Source organism: Trichechus manatus, unplaced genomic scaffold (genome assembly GCF_000243295.1).
Source record: "Trichechus manatus latirostris isolate Lorelei unplaced genomic scaffold, TriManLat1.0 scaffold00180, whole genome shotgun sequence".
Taxonomy (NCBI): Eukaryota; Metazoa; Chordata; class Mammalia; order Sirenia; family Trichechidae; genus Trichechus; species Trichechus manatus.
The window spans coordinates 2090466-2099997 of NW_004444116.1; positions in this window are offsets into that span (position 1 = coordinate 2090466).

Here is a 9532-nt window from a genome sequence, read left to right on the forward strand (position 1 = left end):
GAAGGGGACAGGCAAGCTGGTAATAGGGAACCTGAGGTTGAGAAGGGACAGTGTTGACATGTCGTGGGGTTGTTAACCATTGTCATAAAACAATATGTGTACTAACTGTTTAATGAGAAACTATTTGTTCTGTAAACCTTCATCTAAAGTACAATAAAATAATATAAAAGATTTACAGTCTTCAAAACTGTGTGGGGCAGTTCTACCCTGTCCTAAAGGGTCACTATGAATCTGAATCGACTGGACGGCAATGGGTTTGATTTGGTTTGGCTTTGAGGTGTTCCATGAAGTGCTAACTGACATTTTGCATATTTTATTTAAAATTTTAAAAATAAGGAACGGAAATTCAATGAGGAAACCTAGGAACTGATGGAACAAGGAATCCAATATGCTACATGCTGTTGCACTTGTGATTCATTTCTGTTCTAATACTACATAGTATATGTGTGAGGGTGATGGGGGAAAGGGATGTTTTTAATTACAAGAAATGTTTAAAAATCTTGTAGAAAAAGAATCACTACACTATATGAGGAAGGTCCCCAGGTGGCACACATGGTTTGCACTTGGTAACCTGATGGTAACCGAAAGATTGGCAGTTGGAATTTACCCAGCAGCACCATGAAAGAAAAGTCCTGGAAATCTGCTTCCTTAAAAATTGTTACTGGTTGTTATCCAGGCAATTCTGACTCATGTTGACCCCATATGGTGACCCCATGTGTGGCCTGGAATCTTAAATTAAGCAGATGGCTGGGACTTTTCTTCCACTAGAACCACCAATCTTTATGTTAGCAGTCAAGTGCAATTGTGTCCCTGGTCATCCGTAAAGATTAAACCCAAAACCATTGCGATGGAGTCGCTTCCAACTCACAGCTGTTATCTTTCCAGGTAGACTGCCTTTTTTCTCCCGCCTAGCGGCTAGTGGATTCGAACCAGCAAGCTTTTGGTTAGCAGTTCGTTGCTAAACCACCAGGGCAGCTCCCTACAGATTACAGCCAAAGAAACCTTATGGAGCAGTTCTACCCTGTAACACTTGGGGTCTCCATTAGTTGGAATTAATTTGACCACAATGGAGGAATACTCATCCAGCACCAACAGGGAATTTCTTATCGTCTTCCATTCCAATTTGGTGTTTTCCTTCTGTCTCCCACAGTGGGAGCCCTGGTTTCCAACAACCTCAATATGTGTGCTCATTTTCTCAAGCTTAAAATTTACACAAAATAATATCAAAATTTCTACATCCATAGCATTATTTAAAAAAACAAACATAAGCAAAAAACTTCTACGTGAAGTTTAATATTGGCTTGCCGTTTTTATTCTTTTACAATGAGGACAAAGCAATGCAGAAAACATTTAATTGAATCTGTTCTCTTTTTTCTCACCTGTGAATATGCTATTCTTTCAAATACATTTGATTTATTTCCATTTGTATTTGATCTTAGAGTATTTTAACAAACACTTGAGTTAGTTTTATTTATTTTTTACCTCTGTAAAACATGAGTATGTTTCCAAGAGTCAAAAGAATATGGAAAGTTATATTCAGTCAAGTTCCAAGAGAATATTGTATCCCGGGATTCACCCAGGTGATGGAATGGAAGCAGGCTCCGGGCAATCTAGTGGAAGACCTTCGATCAGGAAAAATACCTTTCTTTCTAGCACTAAGGTATCCTTCTCTAGGTGTGTCCGTGTCCGAGAGAGTGCAGTGTAGAGAGTTTGGAGACAGTGGAATTGAGCATATACTGATTTTATCTTGACTTAGTCCTCAAAGACTTGAGGAATCATCATGAAGATTCCTGTGAAACTCTAGGCTTACTTGGGGGTATAGCTCAGTGTTATTTGCTCACCATACAGATTGAATTAGTGTGGTGAAAGGATACAACATTGACACACACATTTCTTGACTTTAAGTCATGCAGTATCCCCCTGTTTTGTTCAAGCGACTGCCTCTTGGTCTATGTACAGGTTCCTCATGAGCACAATTAAGTGTTCTTGAATTTCCATTCCTCACAGTATTATCCATAATTTGTTATGATCCACATAGTCGAATGCCTTTGCATAGTCAATAAAGCACAGGTAAACATCTTTCTGGTATTTTCTACTTTCAGCAAAGATCCACTTGACATTAGCAATGATATCCCTCTTTCCATGTCCTCTTCTGATTCTGACTTCAACTGTTGCCAGTTCCCTGTTGATGTATTGATGCAACCACTTTTGAATGATCTTCAGCAAAATTTTACTTGTGTGTTATGTTAATGATATTGTTCCATAATTGCTGCATTCTATTGGATCAACTTTCTTTGGAATGGGCACAAACGTGTATCTCTTCCAGTTATTTGACCAGGTAGCTGTCTTCCAAATTTCTTGGCATAGATGACTGAGCACCTCCAGTGCTGTATCTGTTTGTTGAAACATCTCAATTGGTATTCCGTCAACACCTGGAGCCTTGTTTTTCACCAATGCCTTCAGTGCAGCATTGATTTCTTCCTTCAGTCCATGGGTTCTTGATCATATGGTTGATGGTCAACCAATTTTTTTTTTGGTACAGTGACTCTGTGTATTCTTTCCACCTTCTTTTGATGCTTCCTGCACCGTTTAATATTTTCCCCATAGGATCCTTCAGTATTGCAGTTAGAGGCTTGAATTTTTTTTTTTTCAGTTCTTTCAGCTTGAGAAATGCCCAGCCTGTTCTTCCCTTTTGGTTTTCTAACTCCAGGTCTTTGCACATTTCATTATAATACTTTACTCTCAAGACCCCCTTTGAAATCTTCTGTTCAGTTCCTTTACTCGATTATTTTTTCCTTTTGCTTTATCTACTCTATGTTCAAGAGCAAGTTTCAGAGTCTCTTCTGACCTCCATTTTGGTCTTTTCTTTATTTCCTGTCTTTTTAATGACCTTCCGCTTTCTTCATGTATAATGTCCTTGATGTCATTCCACAACTTCTAGTCTTCAGTCATTAGTGTTCTATGTGTCAAATATATTCTTAAGATGGTCCGTCATATGTCTGTCAGTTTGTCATACTGTGGTGGCTTGCATGTTGCTGTGATACTGGAAGCTGTGACACCAGTATTTCAAGTACCAGCAGAGTCACCCTCAGTGGACAGGTTTCAGCAGAGCTTCCAGACTAAGATAGACTAGGAAGAAGGATCTGGTAGTCTACTTCTGAAAAAATTGACCATTGAAAATCTTATGAATAGCAGCAGAACATTGGCTGATATCGTACTGAAAGATGAGTGCTTCAGGTTGGAAGGCACCCAAAATATGACTGGGAAAGAGCTGCCTCCTCAAAGTAGAGTCAACCTTTGTGATGTGAATGGAGTCAGGCTTTCGGTACCTTCATTTTTGATATGGCACTAATTAAAATAAGCAGACACAGCTGTAAACATCCATTAATAATAAGAATGTGAAATGTATGAAGTATGAATTTAGGAAAATTGGAAGATGTCAAAAATGAAATGCAATGCATAAAGATCGATATCCTAGGCATTAGTAAGCTGATATGGGCTGATATTGGCCATTTTGAATCAGACAGTCGTATCGTCTACTATGCTGGTAATAACAAATTGAAGAGGAATGACATTTCATTCATCGTCAAAAAGAACATTTCAAGATTTACCCGAAGTACAACGCTGTCAGTCATAGGATAATATCCATAGGCCTACAAGGAAGACCAGTTAATATGACTATTATTCAAATTTATCCACAAACCACTAAGGCCAAAGATGAAGAAATTGAAGATTTTTACCAACTTTTACAGTCTGAAATTGATCAAACAAGCAGTCAAGATGCATTGATAATTACTGCCATTGGGATGCAAAAGTTGGAAGGATTGGTTATTGGAAAATATGGCCTTGATGAAAGAAACGATGACAGAGATCTCGTGACAGAATTTGCAAGACTGATGACCTCTTCATCGCAAATACTTTTTTCAGCAACACAAACGACTATACACATGGATATTGCCAGATGGAATACACAGGAATCAAAATGACTACATCTCTGGAAAGAGATGATGGAAAAGCTCAATATCATCAGTCAGAACAAGGTCAGGGGCCAGCCATGGAACAGACCTCAATTGCTCATATGCAAGTTCACAACGAAGTTGAAGAAAATTAGAACTAGTCTCCAAAGGCCAAAGTACAACCCATACATAAACATAGGCATACATAAACATATGATCTGGCCATTGTGCTCTAAGGTATTTACCCATATGAAGTGAAAGCTGCACACAAATGTTTATAGCAGCTTTCCTGATAGTTACCAAAAGCTGGAAACCATCAAGATGTCCTTCAATAGATAAATAAACAAGCTGTGGCACATCCATGTAATGGAGTATTATTCAGCAACAAAAAGAGGTGAGCTTTCAAACTATGGAAAGCCATGGAAGAAACTTAAATGTATATTGCTAAGTGAAAGAAGCTAGTCTGAAAAAGCTACATATTGTATGATTCCAAATATATGACATTCTACTAAAGGCAAAATTCAAGACAGTAAAAAGATCAGTGGCTGCCAGCAATTCAGGGAAGGTTGAGAGGGATGAATAGGTGGAACACAGGGCATTTTTAAGACAGTGAGACTATTCTGAATGATACTGTAATGGTGGACACTTGACATTACACATAATGCTTTTACAGCATCAAAAAACTAAGATACCACCCAACATTTACACGCACATACACACAGACAAATTTATACACATATCCATCAGTTTTGTGTGTGACACTCTATTTATCTCCTTGAATAAAACCTACCACACACTTTTTTTGGTTCTTGTTGTACGAATCCCATGAGCCAACTGAAAGAACAAATCTGACAGAAAGATCATGTTCTGCCAATTTCATAAAAGACTCAATGCTATTTTTATGAATATTGGCAAAGATTCATATATGTGCAAACCAGGATGACAAAAAGCTAACAGGCACTAGAAATCTGGGACCAGGAAACGAATTTTCTGTTAGCCTTCTTATGTAGTTCAAAGAACTGAGTTTTAACTATAATAAATCTCAGGGTTCTAGAAGAGTCTTAAGGAAACAAACAAAGAAACCCATCGAGTCAATTCCGACTCATAGTGATCCTATAGGACAGAGTAGAACTGCCCCATAGTGTTTCCAAGGAGCTCCTGGTGGATCCAAACTCCCAGTCATTTGGTTAGCAGCCATAGGACTTTACCACTACACCACCATGGTTTCCAGAAGAGTCAGAGCAAGCTTAATTGTTTTCCACAAACATCACAAATGAATTTCTAATCCCCAAATCTCAAAGTACATTTTTCAGTCTTTATCTACCCTACACATGCCTGTGCTTACTGATCACTCACAAATCCAAGGCTGGAGACCAGAGTTCACTGTGTAATATTCTCATAAGTGTGTTTCAATATATCTTGAATTACATATGAGTTTATCTTCTCCCTCTTCCAGGCTTCCTCCCATTCCCTCCACCCCCAGTTTTTCAAAACTCCCTTTTCTGTACCTCCTTTTGTTTGGAAATGACTTAAAAAAATTTTTTTAATGAATAAATGTTTCACTCACTTTTGTTCTTGTCCTTTAAATCCTGTCTATTTACCGTCTCTCGTACACTTATAATTCACCTTTTCTAAATCCTGAAGCTGCTGTTTCATTCATGCCTTATGAATTCCTCTTCTGAACTATTGGTAGGGCCCCTGAGTTACCTGGTATCTCCAGTAGAAGAGAAAGGACCCTTATAATGAAATGCAGAGTGCATCACTATCAGGTTTTCTTCTGCTGTTGCTTTCCTCCATCAGATCTGGGGCATACATTCTGATTGAGCACACAGCAAATATAGTGAAGACTTTTAGGCAGCCAAAAGATTAATTTAATTAGCTTTGTGTTGTGGGTTAAGTCAACTATAGACGAAATCAAAAGAGCTGAAAATGGGGACTTGATTCTTTGCCAACCATAATAAAAGACAACCCAAGTTTGTAAAAAAAAAAAAACCCAAAAAACCGCAACGTAAACCTCTTGTGGCTATTTATCCAACACATGTTTCCAGTCCTCTGCCTTCACTTTCAAGTATCCTCCACTGGTTCCTGAGCACCTTTGCCTAAAGTAGCTGCTGATGCGTCTTGACAATGACCAACACTACCGCACTTTCCTGAATCTCAGGAAATAACACTTAGTTCTAGTTAAGTTAGCCAGCAGCACTTCAGGAATGAGGTGTATGTAGTTCAGTGGTAGAAAACATGCTTTGCGTGTATAAGGCCCTGGCTTGGATCTTCTGCACCTCTACACTTGTTCTCTGCTCCAGCACTGTTTAAAGCCAGTCTCGAAGGAATACAAATTTACTTCTCCTAATATTTTCCATTCAATTCCTGCACACACAGACAGCAAAAACATAACCCAGTGGACTTCCTTGAATGCTCTTCCATTTCTGTGCTATGAACTTCTATATCCCTTAAGGTGACTATGACAGCAGAAGGAAAATGACAAAGGGGAGAAAGGAAGAACCAGATGCTCACAGAATCTCTTCAATCACCCAAAACAAAAGTATGCGCATTAAGCTCCCATTTTGTACTATTATTAAAGAGACAGAAAGATAAGGTGGGAGGGTGTTTGAGAGGGCCCTGCAGACAGTTTTTTTTAACCACCTAAACCACAAAGACCCCAAGTGAGTTTCCCCGCTGGGCTACCTCCGAATATGCTGATGTCTAAATTATTTCAGTGCAAAACTGAGTACATAAGTTTTTCTTCTCTTTGATCTCTTTTCCATTATTCCTGATGAGGTGGTTGAGTGATTAAGGTGATGATGGACTTTTAATCCATTTTGCCTTGCATGCGTGAGTTCTTATCTCATCCTCATCATTGCTTCCTGTTCCCACCCGTCCTGGGAGTGAGATTTGGATCTGTGGTGGCACAGTGCTTTTTGCTAACCAAAAGGTGGGCAATTGGAATCCACCAGCCACTCTTGGAAACCCTATGGGGCCGTTCTACTCTGTCCTATAGAGTCGCTGTGAGTTGGGATCAACTCCATGGCAACAGGTTTGGTTTGTTTTTGACTCCTAACAGGTGCGCAGTGTGATCCAAGTCGTGAAACACAGCTTTGGACTATTATCTTCCATTCAGTCAAGCACGGATTCTCCAGACAGATATCATTTTCCTTTTGTTCTTCATAACCTCAGAGTCGCAATATTGTCTCAGAGAAACTTTCAGGTGGCAGACAAAAGCTGTAAGAGATAAGAAGTCTCCATAAAGCAACGGGAATCCATATTTGGATATGTTTCCCAAGGAAAACTACTTGTCATGGAGTCTATTTTAACTAATGGCGATCTCACCTGTGTCAGAGCAGAACCATCCACTAGGGTTTTCAATGGCTGATTTTTTGGAAGTAGATCAACAGGCGTCCCTGGGTGACTGGAACCTCCAATCTTTCAGTTAGCAGCAAGTGTAACTCTTGAAATCCACATAAGAATTCCTTTCCCAGGGAAAAACCAAAATCCAACTGCCCCATAGAGTTTCTAGAGGGGCTGATGGATTGGAACTGCCAATCTTTTGCTTAGCAGCTAAGCTTTTAATCATTTGCACCACCAGGACTTCTTCCAGGGATACAGAGCAGTTAAATCTTAAGACGTCAAATTCTCAGCACAGGCATGCATAAAACCCCAAAAAACCCACTGCCTTCAAGTAAATTCTGACTCAGAGTGGCCCATAGCATTTCCAAGGCTGAAAATCTAAGGAAGCCAATTGCTACGTCTTTCTCCCGCGGAGGTGCTGGTGGTTTCAAACTACCAGCCTTTGCACAGCAGTTGATTGCCTTAACCACTGCGCCATAGCCAGCGTCAATTCAAGTGGTTTCAGCTTGGAACTCCAAATTAGTTACTCCTTCTCCACACAGTCTTTTTGGTATTAGGAATTTTCCAACCATCACACCAGGGTCCTGCACCTCCATGTCTTCCAGCTATCAGAACCACAACAGATATTTCTAGGCCAAGGATACAAAAGAGCAGAACCTGAAAAGTTGGCTTGGGAAACTTAGATCCAGATGGAAAGAAAAAACAGATCCTAAGTGAAAAACACTATGTGGACAGTCACTGATCAAGCAAACCCTGGAGTCCAAAACCCTGGTCAGGAAATCAAGCAGTAGCTTTGTCTTGTGAAGCTGCAGCTAGGGTTCTGAGAACCACACAGAAGCATGAGGGAGGCATGCTGGGGGCTGAGCAAGAACTGCAAGCATATTAACCTTCTGTGACAGCCCACTCATGTTCCTGGACAAGCAGTCAAACCTCAGCCATCACAGAGGCTAAAAGAATAGAAGCTTCAACCTCTTACCAAAATTTGTGGTGTCAGTCAATCGACGTAAGAGCTTTAGGAGGTAATCCTTAATCATTGTGTCTTCTTTTGCTTTTAGTTTTCATTCTGATGTTTTTTCCCCCTGTGAGAGGTTTGTATCTTCCTAAATATTGGAATACATTATATATCAGCACTTCAGTTCCTCCCCAGCACTAGTCTTCTCCCCTACCATTACCTCCCTCAAACAACTGACTGAGGCTTAGTTGGCGCTTGTAAGTAGCTGACATGGGTGCTTAGAGACCAGAAGCATTACAAGGTAACATGGTTGGTAACAAAGTCCAGTACAGAGTTAAAAGGGAAGTAAATGTCTTAGATCAGAATGCAGTGGTTCCCAAACCTGGGGAACTGCCTGAGAACTTTGTGAATATATGTATTCCTGATTCCACCTCTATAAATCCTGAATGGACTGAGAATCACTGGATAGGGAGATGATAGGATCTATATTGTCGAAAAAAGTCTCCATAAATGCTTCCATTTTTCAGCCATGTTTGAAGACTGCTAGCCTAGGAAGTGGTGCTGAGCGAACTGGAGTGAACTGAGCTTCTGGGAAATTTTTGTTAGGAAGAAGCGCTGGAGACAGGAAAAAAGGGGGCTGGGAGAGGGAAAGTGAAGGTGAAGGTGACACATTATGTGATGAAGAAAATGAAGGGGAAGATAGGAGGAGGGAGGTGGATGTGGGTGTGGATGAACTATAAGAGAAGGTGAAAGAAAATTTGGAACTAGGTCTTTAGGATGCATAGAATTTGAATGGCCTAGGAGGTAGTTTGAGACCACCAGGGTTGCCTATGTCTCCTCTGCTCTCTCTACAACGCAGGAAGTCAGAAAGTTCCCTTTCTCCTAAGGAAAATGGACTAAAGGTGTTTTTCCCATAGGAAGTTGCGGCTATTTTTTGCCCAAGACTTTTGTGACTTTAAGAGAGCTTGGCAGCTCTTTCCATCTCTGCAAATAATTTTCTCAACTGTGGATGCTGGAACACTCAAGGTTTCCTGAGAAATGCCTTTCCTCTGGATAGCATCCAAACACTTCTTCACCATTAACAAAGAGTTGGGATAACTGATCTTTGTAGTTGGGATCACAGATCTCCGTGACTGGTGATTGGACCGACATTTTGCTGAGCAAGATTAAGTGGGTGGGTGTGGGAGTGTAGAAGGAATGGGAAAAAGAAAATCAGAAGTAAATTTTCTCCTGAAACTGCTGTTCATTGACACAGGCACAAGGTGGGGGTGGGGGGGTG